Source organism: Podarcis muralis, chromosome 3 (genome assembly GCF_964188315.1).
Source record: "Podarcis muralis chromosome 3, rPodMur119.hap1.1, whole genome shotgun sequence".
NCBI lineage: Eukaryota > Metazoa > Chordata > Lepidosauria > Squamata > Lacertidae > Podarcis > Podarcis muralis.
The window spans coordinates 38,582,282-38,593,218 of record NC_135657.1 but is presented as its reverse complement, the minus strand read 5'-3'; positions in this window follow the sequence as shown (position 1 = coordinate 38,593,218).

The window sequence follows — 10,937 nt, the reverse complement described above, 5'->3', positions numbered from 1 at the left end:
TCATCAGGGAAGGACCGTGGCTCAGAGGGCAGAGCATCTGCCTTGCAACCAGAAGATCACAGGTTCGATTCCTGGCTTTTCCAGGTAAGACTGGGGGAGAAACTGTTCTGAAATCCTGGAGATCTGCTTCCAGGCAGTGTAGACAAAAACTGAGCTAGGTAGACTCAGGGTCTGACTCAGCAGCTTTCTATTGTTCCTATGACGAGTCCTGTAAATCTAGCAACCTCTGGAGGGGCACAGGTCCTTCACCCCTGTCTCTGGATAATGAACACTGACATTGGAACCAGAGCTGACGTGCTCCCACTACTGCAGTTCTCCTCATGTCTTGGCAATAGCCATTGGCAAACTGCAACTTGTCCCCAGAGAACACAAGGCTCATCCAATGGTGTGCAATGCATTCTGCAATGGGGAGCAAATGTTGTGATTCCTTGAATAAAAAATTGGGGCAGCCTCGCCCTGCATAATCAACCACAAGGCATGGCACACACACCATTTGAATGGCAATCAACTTTGGGGGGACTGGCCCCCTCAAATATTTTAGGAGGGGCAAAGGTACCTCGGCTCCTAGGAGTTGGCTCCTATGATTCAAGCCAAGTGAGATGTATCCTTCACAGGCTGTCCCAATACTATAACGCCAAGGTTGCAAGTTCAGTTCCATATGGGACAGCTGCATATTTCTGCATTGCAGGGGTTGGAATAGATGAACTGTCCCTACCTTTCATTGCCAGGAATGGGAATCCATCAATTTATTTATTCTGCCTGGATGATGGGCACAGGGCAGCTTTTCAGTGTCTACTATGCCATGGAGGGGGATCACTGACACAGTCATGATGCAGGAATTGCAGCATGAGGTCTCTCTCCCCCCCCAACCACCCCATCCCAAAGAACATGCCTAAAGTCATTGGGGCCAGTCCCCACTGCAAGAGGCTGCAGGAAATCGGCAATCCCAGTGATGCCTCTACAGTCAAGCCAGAGTTGAGAGCCATTACATATCTCATGGTGCAATAGAACTATCTGCTTGATACCTTCAGTGCACTATAATCACACAGCTCTCTACCACACAACTGAGTTTAATTTGAATGTCCAATACTCCTTCTTGCAAGGCCCAAGGGTTTGTGGTGGTTGTTGTTGACAATGGCACACCCTGCAAGACATTAGGAATTGTACTTTCTGAAAGTTGTCTTCTTGGCAAACATTTCAGCAAAGCAAAGTTTGGAGGGAAAGTATACTGTACACAGGGGCCTAGGCACAGAGAATGTGGCTGGCTGGCTGGCTGGCTTGCCGCTCATCAGCCGGAGGGAAAGAATAGCAGTTGTAATAAAGCAGCATGCATGTGTCCAGGCCATTACCTCAGGAGCCCTTGGGGTATGGCTCAGCAAGTCTAGAACAGATAAAATTCCACTTTCATGCTAACTCAGGCCACATTGGCTCAGACACACCAAAGCAGGTGTGGTGCGTGCAGGTGTGCAAGGGCCACCGGATGTAAACAAATAACACATGCATTCCCTCATGCTGTGGCTTCACGTGAGACTGGCAAGAAGGCTTTTGCTCTAAGCCCATAAAGAGGAGCCAGGATTTGTCCTGCGCATCACAGAGAGGGAGGAGAAACTCCACCCAGGGCTGCTATTTTCAGCAAGAGACCTGCATTTCATGCAGTATTGGGGGTTCAGGGAAGCAGAGGCCTAGTAAGGCCGACTTCAGAGAGTCCTTGCCATCTGAAGTAAGGCAGGTTGTTTCAAAGAGAACATAAAAACGGTGCCCTGTTCTCACAGTGGCGACCCAGATGCCCATAGGCAGCCTGCAACCAGGGTCCAAGTGCAACAACGTTCTCCCCACCAGCAATTCCCAGCAATTGGTATTCAGGGCCATGCCACCTCCATGAAGGCCTTTTTAGTGATGGTTCCTCACTTATGAGGCTCTTTCTTAAGAGCATCTGACTTGGTGCCTATGCTGAAGTCTCTTCTGCACCACATAAAGACCTTTTAATATCCCAAGGTGTTTAATCTCTGGTGTAGTTTTTCCTCTGCTGCAATTGTTTTTAGCACTGTATTTTTAAAAATTGAAAATATCGTCCAGTTAAGGGTGGTGGCAGCTGATGAAAGTAACTATATGCAGAGGTAGAGAATGTTTGGGGGCCTAATCATGCCAAATGCAAGGAGGCACTTGGAAAACAATTGGCTTCCTGAATGCACATGGAGATATAACGGAAAAACCTCAGGGTCAGGCTGGGCCGAGCCTGGAGCCGTTTAGCAGTGAACATGACGTTTCATTCTTGATTTGCTATCACCCGCATCCTCCTTCCTCCCCAAATATATGAAAAAAACCCCACCCAGGTCAGCTGGCGGAGAATGAAACAGGTGCCATGGAGGTGAATGGGCTTTGATTTGCATTCCATTCCCAGAGAGCAACCCTCTCTTATCCAGCCGGTCTCCATTAAGGGGAGTCTGACTAGGTTAAAACACAATTTATTTCTCAGGCGTTCTGTTGCGCTGCCTGTGGAATGTTGGCAGCCAGCAATCGCCGAGATGCGCAGCCAGTCACTGTAAAGGGAGGGGGAGTATTATCTGTGGCGGAGAAGCAGGAGGAAGACTAAGGACTGGAAGAGTGTAGGAAGCATCCTGGCTTCTGGGGTGCTTTGCTCCTGCATCTGAAGGCATGGCACCTCTTTGTCTGATCATAACCAGTGGAATGGTGCATAAGAGTCAAGACCAAAACCCAGGAATGACCATGGCTCAGGGGTAGAACATGCTTTGAATGCAGAAGGTTCGTCTTGGTACAAGGCAGCTTTCTATGCCCGTGAGCTGGAGTTGCAATTTTCTGGCAAAGGCTCAGCACTTTGAACATGCCAGGGTTTTTCATCTCCAAATAGGGCCAGGGGTGTAGTTGCACTGGTGGAATTCCTGCCTGTTGACCTTAGCCTATCCATGGTTTATTAGACCAAGAACAAGCTTTGGACCTCCACAGTCCTTCTGTCTTGCCCCACTATTGAAAACTTCCAGGGTTTGTTAAACGACAGTTTCCTGTTACATCAAACTTCAGAAACTTGTTTCTCCTCAGATTGCAAACCAGGATCTGACTCTGGATATGGCTTGGATGTAATGGGAAATTAAATTCTGGAAAGATGAGGGAGCTTTGTGGGTTTATGAGACTGAGGTCATGACAACTGAACCAGGCCAGCGGTTGCCATGTTGATCCAAAAAGACAGAAGAAACGAAGCAGACAGACTAGAGTACCTTTCTGCAGACTGAATTGGTTTAGCGGAGGCAGCGTGCTTCTGCTGCAGCCGCTGTCTCACGACGACCCCCGTGAAAACCAAAGCTTGCAGTATCCTATCTAAGTAGGTCTAAAAATATATCATTTAACCTACTTTGTAGCATCTAAGAACTGATGAGGTAGCCAAAGGTCCATGAGCTTATAGAGAGCTAAGAAAAATCTCAGGGAGTCCTTCCTGTTTCGGGAGCAGCTTTGAAATGGGCTTCCAAAGAGAGTACAAAAATGTCCAGCTGAGATCCACATACAAAGGAGAGAGAGAGAGAGACTGTGAGAATGAATTAGCTACTCCAGTGACAGTTTTTATGCTCAGCTCCCTCCTCCCTGAGCTAAATTTGATGCTCGATTAACTTGCCATGAAATCCTAAGCAAGTCTACTCTGAAGTAAGCCCCACTGAGTTCAAGTGAGACTCACTGGATTGCAGCCTCATGTGATGTGATGGATTCAGTAAGGCTCACTTCTGAGTGGACACGCACAGCATTGCATTTTTAGGGATCATTTCTCCCCACCAGTTTATACTGAGGATGCTGTGGGTTGTAGCTTTTCCCAGGAATGGAAATGAGAAAGAAAAATTGAAGCTGGAAGCACTGAAGCTGTTGTATGAAAACGTTGATCCTCCAGAATGTTGAAAGTATTCGTTACTTTTCTGAAGCTTACCCCACCCCACCCGCCGCCACCATCCTGCTGCGGCAAGCTAATTTAGTAGGGGATCATCCATGTTTTAAAATGATTAAAAGGAAAAGAGTAAACTTGGCAGGAGCTAGCAGTTATCTCACATGTGAGGAAAATTACACAGCTCCTAATATCCTCAAAAAAAAAAACTTATATGCAAACATATTTAGATTTAATAAATGAAATGTAAAGTTGCCAAATGACCAGAGGGGTGTGTGGAACAGCCTGGTCTGCAGGAACCAGCAAGCAAAGCTTTCCAATGGGTAGAAAAAGAAACACCATCAGCTGCTAATGTCTGGGCATCAAGAGCAGCCAGAAGCTGATTGAAAAGTTGGCAACCCAAATCAAAAGCCGGGGTTTATTTATTTATTTTAAAAAGGATTATTAAAATCAGTTGACAGACCCGCTCAAAGCCCATTAAGGGGTGTAAATATTTGATAACACACATTCATACTTCAGCAGCCTGGTTCCAAGATGTTCATTGGTTCCTTCTTTCCAGCCCAAGAAACCAATCGGGCTGCAGACACAGCCAGCCAAGGAAAACTGGGATATAACTGTCTCAGCCTCACCGCTTGCCAGCTGCTGGCCTTGAGGCGAGGAAGTGCTCTCATGGCAAAGGCTGAGCACACCTGCCAGAACAGGAGAGCTCGAGGCGGGGGCCTGGATCCTGAAGCAGAGCACCCCACAAAAAAGCAAACCCAAAAAACAAGAGGAAAAAGCAGCTAGGAAAGGGTGGAAAAGAGCTACGTGAGCTTTCTCAGGGAGACCCAATCTTATTAATAAAAGCTGCTTCTTCCCAAGGCCTTGATAATCTCTCCTGCTACAGATTATTTACAGCTGTGGAATTTAATACTCCAATGAACAAAGCTTCCCAAGGCACGCCAGAGAGAGAGAGAGAGAGAGAGAGAGAACGCAAGAGGGCCTAGGTTTAACCCTTCTGAGCACTTTAGTCTTCCATGATGAATCGCAAGGGCCTTTCTATGCAGCTGTTGCCACGTTAGGTAGAGTTGCTAGATCCTATACAACACAGAGCCCCTGGCTTTTAAGAGTCCTGGCATGCGTGAGGGTGCTTCCAAAAGACCTGTTTATGGAGCATTCACCCTGATGTGTTTGCAGAGAGATTGGAAGAGATTGGCTATTTAATGGCAATTCATTCTGATTTGTTTGTGGGAATGTTAGAAGACCTTGCGCCAAAGCAAGTGTTACTCTACATTTTCCAGGCTATTTTCCTGGCACTTCCCTTATCTTTTGGGGGCAGTAGGTTTGTGCAAGACCTCCCCAGTCAACGATAATTATGCAACCTGGATTTGCCACTATGTGATTGAATCCAACTCCAAAATAGCAACAGTTCAGAAGCATCCTAAGTTTGCAGGGGATGAAGCACATCCCCCAAATTCTAGACACATATTTCTTCTTCTTCCACATGGATTCTACACCCTGCAATGCAGGAATCTCAACTAAAGCATCCATGACTGATGGCCACCCAACCTCTGCTTCAAACCACCAAGGAAGGAGAGTCCACCATCTTCAGAGAGAGTCCATTCTACTGTTGAAGAGTTCTTATCACTGAAAAGTTCTTCCTGATGTATAGTCAGAATCTCCTTTCCTATAACTTGAAGCCATTGGTTCAGGTCGTAGCCTCCAGAGCAAGAGAAAACAAGCTTGCTCCATCTTTCATGTGACAGCCCTTTAGATATTTGAATATGGCTATCCTATCGCCTCTCTGTCTCCTCTTTTCCAGGCTAAGCATATTCAGCTCCCTCAATTGTTCCTCATAAGGCTTGGTTTCAAGACCCTTGATCATCTTAGCTGCCCTCCACTGCAAACGTTCTAGCTTGTCAAAATCTGCCTTAAATTGTGGTGCCCAGAATGAACCACTTTGAGCCTTACAATCAGCAGCAGAGGTCCTGTTGGTTGTGCCACCACTGGGTGCTGCTTGGATGGTAAGGTAAAAGGTAAAGGTAAAGGACCCCTAGATGGTTAAGTCAAGGCAACTATGGGGTTGCAGTGCTCATCTCACTTCAGGCCAAGGGAGCCGGCGTTTGTCCACAGACAGCTTTCCGGGTCATGTGGCCAGCATGACTAAACCACAACTGGCTCAACGGGACACTGTGACAAGTGTCAGAGTGCACAGAAGCGCCGTTTACCTTCCCACCACAACAGTACCTATTTATCTACTTGCACTGGTATGCTTTCTAACTGCTAGGTTGGCAGGAGCTGGGACAGAGCAATGGGAGCTCACCCCGTCATGTGGATTCAAACTGCCAACCTTCCAATTGGCAAGCCCAAGAGGCTCAGTTGTTTAGACGACAGCACCATCTGGTGGCCCATGACAGGGCCTTCTTAGCGGTGGCCCCCTCCTACTTATGGAGTGCCCTCCCTGGTGACATATGACTGCCCCCTCTTTGTTGTTAACATTTAGGTGGAGCTGAAAATCATTCTTGCTTACCAAGGCTGAATAAAATTGGTTTGGGCTACTTTAAATTATTAGTTGTCAGGATATTGTGTTTCTTTTCAACTGTTTTTCAAAAAAGCTGGATTGTTTCATTGACTGTGCTGCTGCGCTGCTTTGGGAGGACGTGCAGCATTAAAAAAAAACAAAACCAAATAAATACATCAACATCTTTGACTACCAAACTTGCAGCTGCCAAGTTGACATTCTGGCGTGGCCTCCAGCACCTGTCTTGGGAAACTAGTTAGCTTGACACTCTCTCATCGCTAATGTACCAATGCAGTACATTTCACAGACGCTACTGGTAAATGGTCGTTTGAATAGGTGTTTAGTTACGTACAGCTTTCAAAAAGAAATCTTACTTTCAACACCCTGGGCTATTACTCCCTAAAGAGTAATAGTGCAGTTAAAGTTTGTTTAAGTTGAAGGACAGAAAGACCAGCATTTGAAAAGATTATAGAAAGCATTATCAGGACCTGGAAACTTTGACAATGACTGTATTACTAATGCTACTGGATAAACCACAGGCACTGCTGTAGGGGTCCCTGAGCAAGAATAACGCTTCACATCTCCTCCACCCTAACTAGTACCAGGCTATTCTGACAATCTCACAATCACACCATAGGTAAGAGATGCTGCTGTCAAAAGCTGTCAGCAGACTTGATTATCCCTTGGCCTGTTTATGGCAGTCTTCCACTTAAACTATCAACCTCTACCCGTTGCTTCTTTCCCTTGGACTCGGGAGGCCTCCCTGTCTAAGATTTCTCCCCATAGGCTCCAGCGGCTTTGTCCTTCCTCAGTTGCCTGTGGCTTGGGAAAGCGCTGACAAAGGTAGATTTTGGCTATTTAATGTCAATCAGGATTAGCACAATCTCTTAGAAAGCCTCTCTGCCACTCAGGCAGAGCTGCTATTTCTACACCCAAGCTGCCCTCTTGTGGTAATCATAGGATGTCTTTACACTCACGAATTTCAGAATGAATGCTTTCATGTGGTACAAGGGCATCACTTTACACTAAAACTGTAAGGAGATTTTTTATTTCTCTGGAGCAATGGGAGTCACTATCTTCTTACTCCTACAGGAACAGTAGCCTTAATCCAGTATTGACAGACACATAACAAACCTAAATGGGATAAGGATGGTGAGGGAGAAATCTCACTGGCTTAAAAAGCATATTCACAACAATTATTTGCCCCATATTCCCCCTGCCCAAAATAATCTGAGATCCTCAAGGTTGGGGGGGGGGCTGCATGGGAACAGCCTTGAGCCATCTCCACCGCCCAGATATATATATATATTTATTTAAAAGCATTTCCAAAGCATTTCCAACCACTTAATATTTCAAAAATCTCTAAGCAGTGTATGTAATCAGAGGCTCTCAGCTGTAGACAGACCAGTCTCCTGTACTCAGCCAGAGTTAGAAAGCACTACCTCTGCAATTCTCTCTTCTTCTTAGGGAGTGCACTTATTTGTTTTCAAGCATTCCCCTGCATCGTGCCTCTTTCCAAAGCAATACTGATGAAAACTGTAGGTGGCCCCCCCAACAGGAAAATATTTGCTGAGCTGTCTTGTAATACCTATTTATATTGAGTTCCCAGGTTAAGGATTTGTTCAAAATATTACAAATCAAACGTCTTTCTCTGTTAGGATTAAAGTAGCATGTTCTATTGTCGTGCCCTATTCCCCTGCTCACCAGCTCTATAGGAGAGATATAAGATTTTTAGCTTAATTGGTCAACAGCAGGAGCTATTCAGCTCTGAAGAAATGCACGACCCAAATTTTAATAATGAAATGGGCATGTTGAACAGCTTTTTTTCTAATCCCAAGTGGTGGTCTGACCTGGGTCCTTGTGTTAGTGATAATGGGCCTTTGGAGGGTTTTTCTTTCTTTTTAGTCCAAATTTTCAGTAAGCGAAAGTAGGTTTATATAGTATCAAAAATATTTTCTGCAGAAAGAACGTAAGAAAAACCCTGCTATATCAGACCAAAGATCTATCTGATCCAGCATTCCGGTCTCACTGTGGCCAACCAGATACTTATGGGACGCTCACAAGCAAGACGTAAACAGGATCGTTCTCTCCAGATGTTATTCACCAGTGACCGATATTAAGAGGCATGGACACATCTGATTCTGGAGGCAAAGCACAGCCACCACAACCAGTAGCCACCAAGAGCCTCATCCTCCATGAATTCGTCTAATTCTCCTTTTAAAACTGCCCAAGCTGGTAGCCATCGCGACATCTTGTGGTAGTAAATTCCAAAGTTGAAGCATGTGCTGGGTGTGTGTGAGAGAGACTGCTCCACTAAGAGTCCCCAAGTGCAAATTCTGGGTAAAATTCGGAAGATGAGTAAAAATAACTCCTGAGAAATTTGTCCGTACTTAGCATGAAGAAAGCTGAGCTAGGAACCCCCTGCCACAAGGAAAATGTTAAGGCACAGAATTTAGCAGTTTCCGGAGATATCCATAGAAAGTGAGGTCAGTAACTGCCAGCTCATCATGCCAAACTCTGCCTCCATGTGCCATCAGTTTGTGACTAACTTTGTTTCTGAACCACCATTTTGAGGCTAGAGGGCCTCAGGAGCCTTCAGTTATGTCAAGTGGGCCCTGAGCTTCGAAAGCTTGAGAACCTCTGAGGTAGATTAAGCGACTACTCATAACTTACACAGAAAACCCTAACAAAACCTCGCCCGATTCAGAGCAACGTACAGTTCAAACCAGCCACATTATTCCGAAACACATTCCAACTTCCAAAAAACAATACGGATTTATGGATGTTGTTAAAAGATTTGGTGGGCATTTTAAGCACTGTAAGGAAGCGTGTAAGAATGAAGCAGAGCGTGGAGTTCAGACCAAAATGGAGGGGGAGGGTTGCCTCAACTATTCTTATTATATTCCTGTTTTTGGTGCATTAATATGCCATAAAGGTTCTCTACTGATATTTCATCTGCGTCATGGATGTGAGCAACACTATTCTGTAACTAAAGTCCACCTTGTAGATAGGCACAGGTGGAAGTTGAGGGAAAGGGCACAAATGTTGCTTGTTATGGTATGGAAACACTTGAAACAAACCATTAATAATAATTAAGTCAATGCTGTAGTCAAGAAGAGACAAGAGTGAATGAGCATCCAAACAGCTATTAGTCTGTCAGGGACAGTGCCAAGGTTATGCCCTTCCTCCACAGTGCTATTCCAGCTGCCCAATGCTGTGAAGGGTCAAAGTGGGCACCTGCAACCCCTGCCATTTTCATTCAAAGATCCAGATAGTCAGCATAGAACCTACCTTGCTGAAAAGAAGAACGGGGGGAATCCAAAACTGAAATTTTGCATGGAAGTTTGTATGACCTTGTTTCTGGCACAGATCACAAATTCCTGGGCTGTGCACGTGCTCAGAGGAACCTTAATTCTTAGTGTATTTTGCTCCAGTTGGTGGACCTTCGGGTTCTAGCAAAAAGCAGTTACCACAAACCTCAAGTCTGCCCATCCCTGATACAGACAATACTGAACTGCATAGACCGATGATGTAGCTTGGGTACAAGCCTGCCTTCTATATTCCTGAGGCTTTCATAAGCAACACAAGGCTTTGCAGTAAAACACATGGCTTCAGAACTCAGATTTATTAAGAAAGTCAGTTGAATCTAGCCTCTCCCATAGGCCCCTTTACCAGTGATACATATCTGGCCTTAATATACATTTCAGCTAGGGGGAGATAGTTTGAACAAATGAAACAGCCATGGTGGGCATACGGTAATGATTTAAAATACAAGTAGCAGGAAAATATTGTCATCATTCCTTTAAAGGAAGAAGTGAGGAAACTCTGTCCTGTGGGCTGGTTTTGACTTGCCACTTTGGCCCATGAGGCCATTTCCCCCAAACCATGCCCACCTATCAACTGATGACATGGGGTGACATCAGCTGGTGGGCGAAGGGGTTCAATCCTCCTGGGTGATGCTTTGCCAGGAGCTTCCCGGTGTGAATAAGCTGGCAGAGCAGAGTGCACAGTTGACCCCTCTGCTCATCAGCTGATGAACAGAGTTCAGACCTGCTGGGTGCTGCTTTGCCAGCGCATTTCCTGCAGGGAACATGGTGAAGCAGACCCCTCCCACCACCACAGGTCAACTTGGCAGGTGTGTAGAAGCCTATCCCACCCCCTGCCTTCGGAAGTCTTGCAAGTTGCTGCAGCGGGTGGGAGAGGGTTTTCTTGATAGGACCAAGGTGAAACTATCAAGCTCCCTTGTTATTGTTGCCATTGACAGGAAGGGTAATGTTGTTAATACACTCTTGTTTGTAGTACTGAAATGTTACTGGGGTGGGGCAGGTTGTGTGTTGTTATATTCGCTATTATGTTGTTTTATTATGTTATGAAATTTTTCTTGCAATGGTTGATTTTGAAATGTATTCCCATTTTTCTTTGTTGTAAGCTGCTGTTGAGCATGACTCTTTTTGTGGAAAGGCGGCATACAAATAAATGATGATGATAATAGCTCAGTTAGAGCATGGTGCTGATAACACAAAGGTGGCAGATTCAATCCCCGTAAGGGACAGC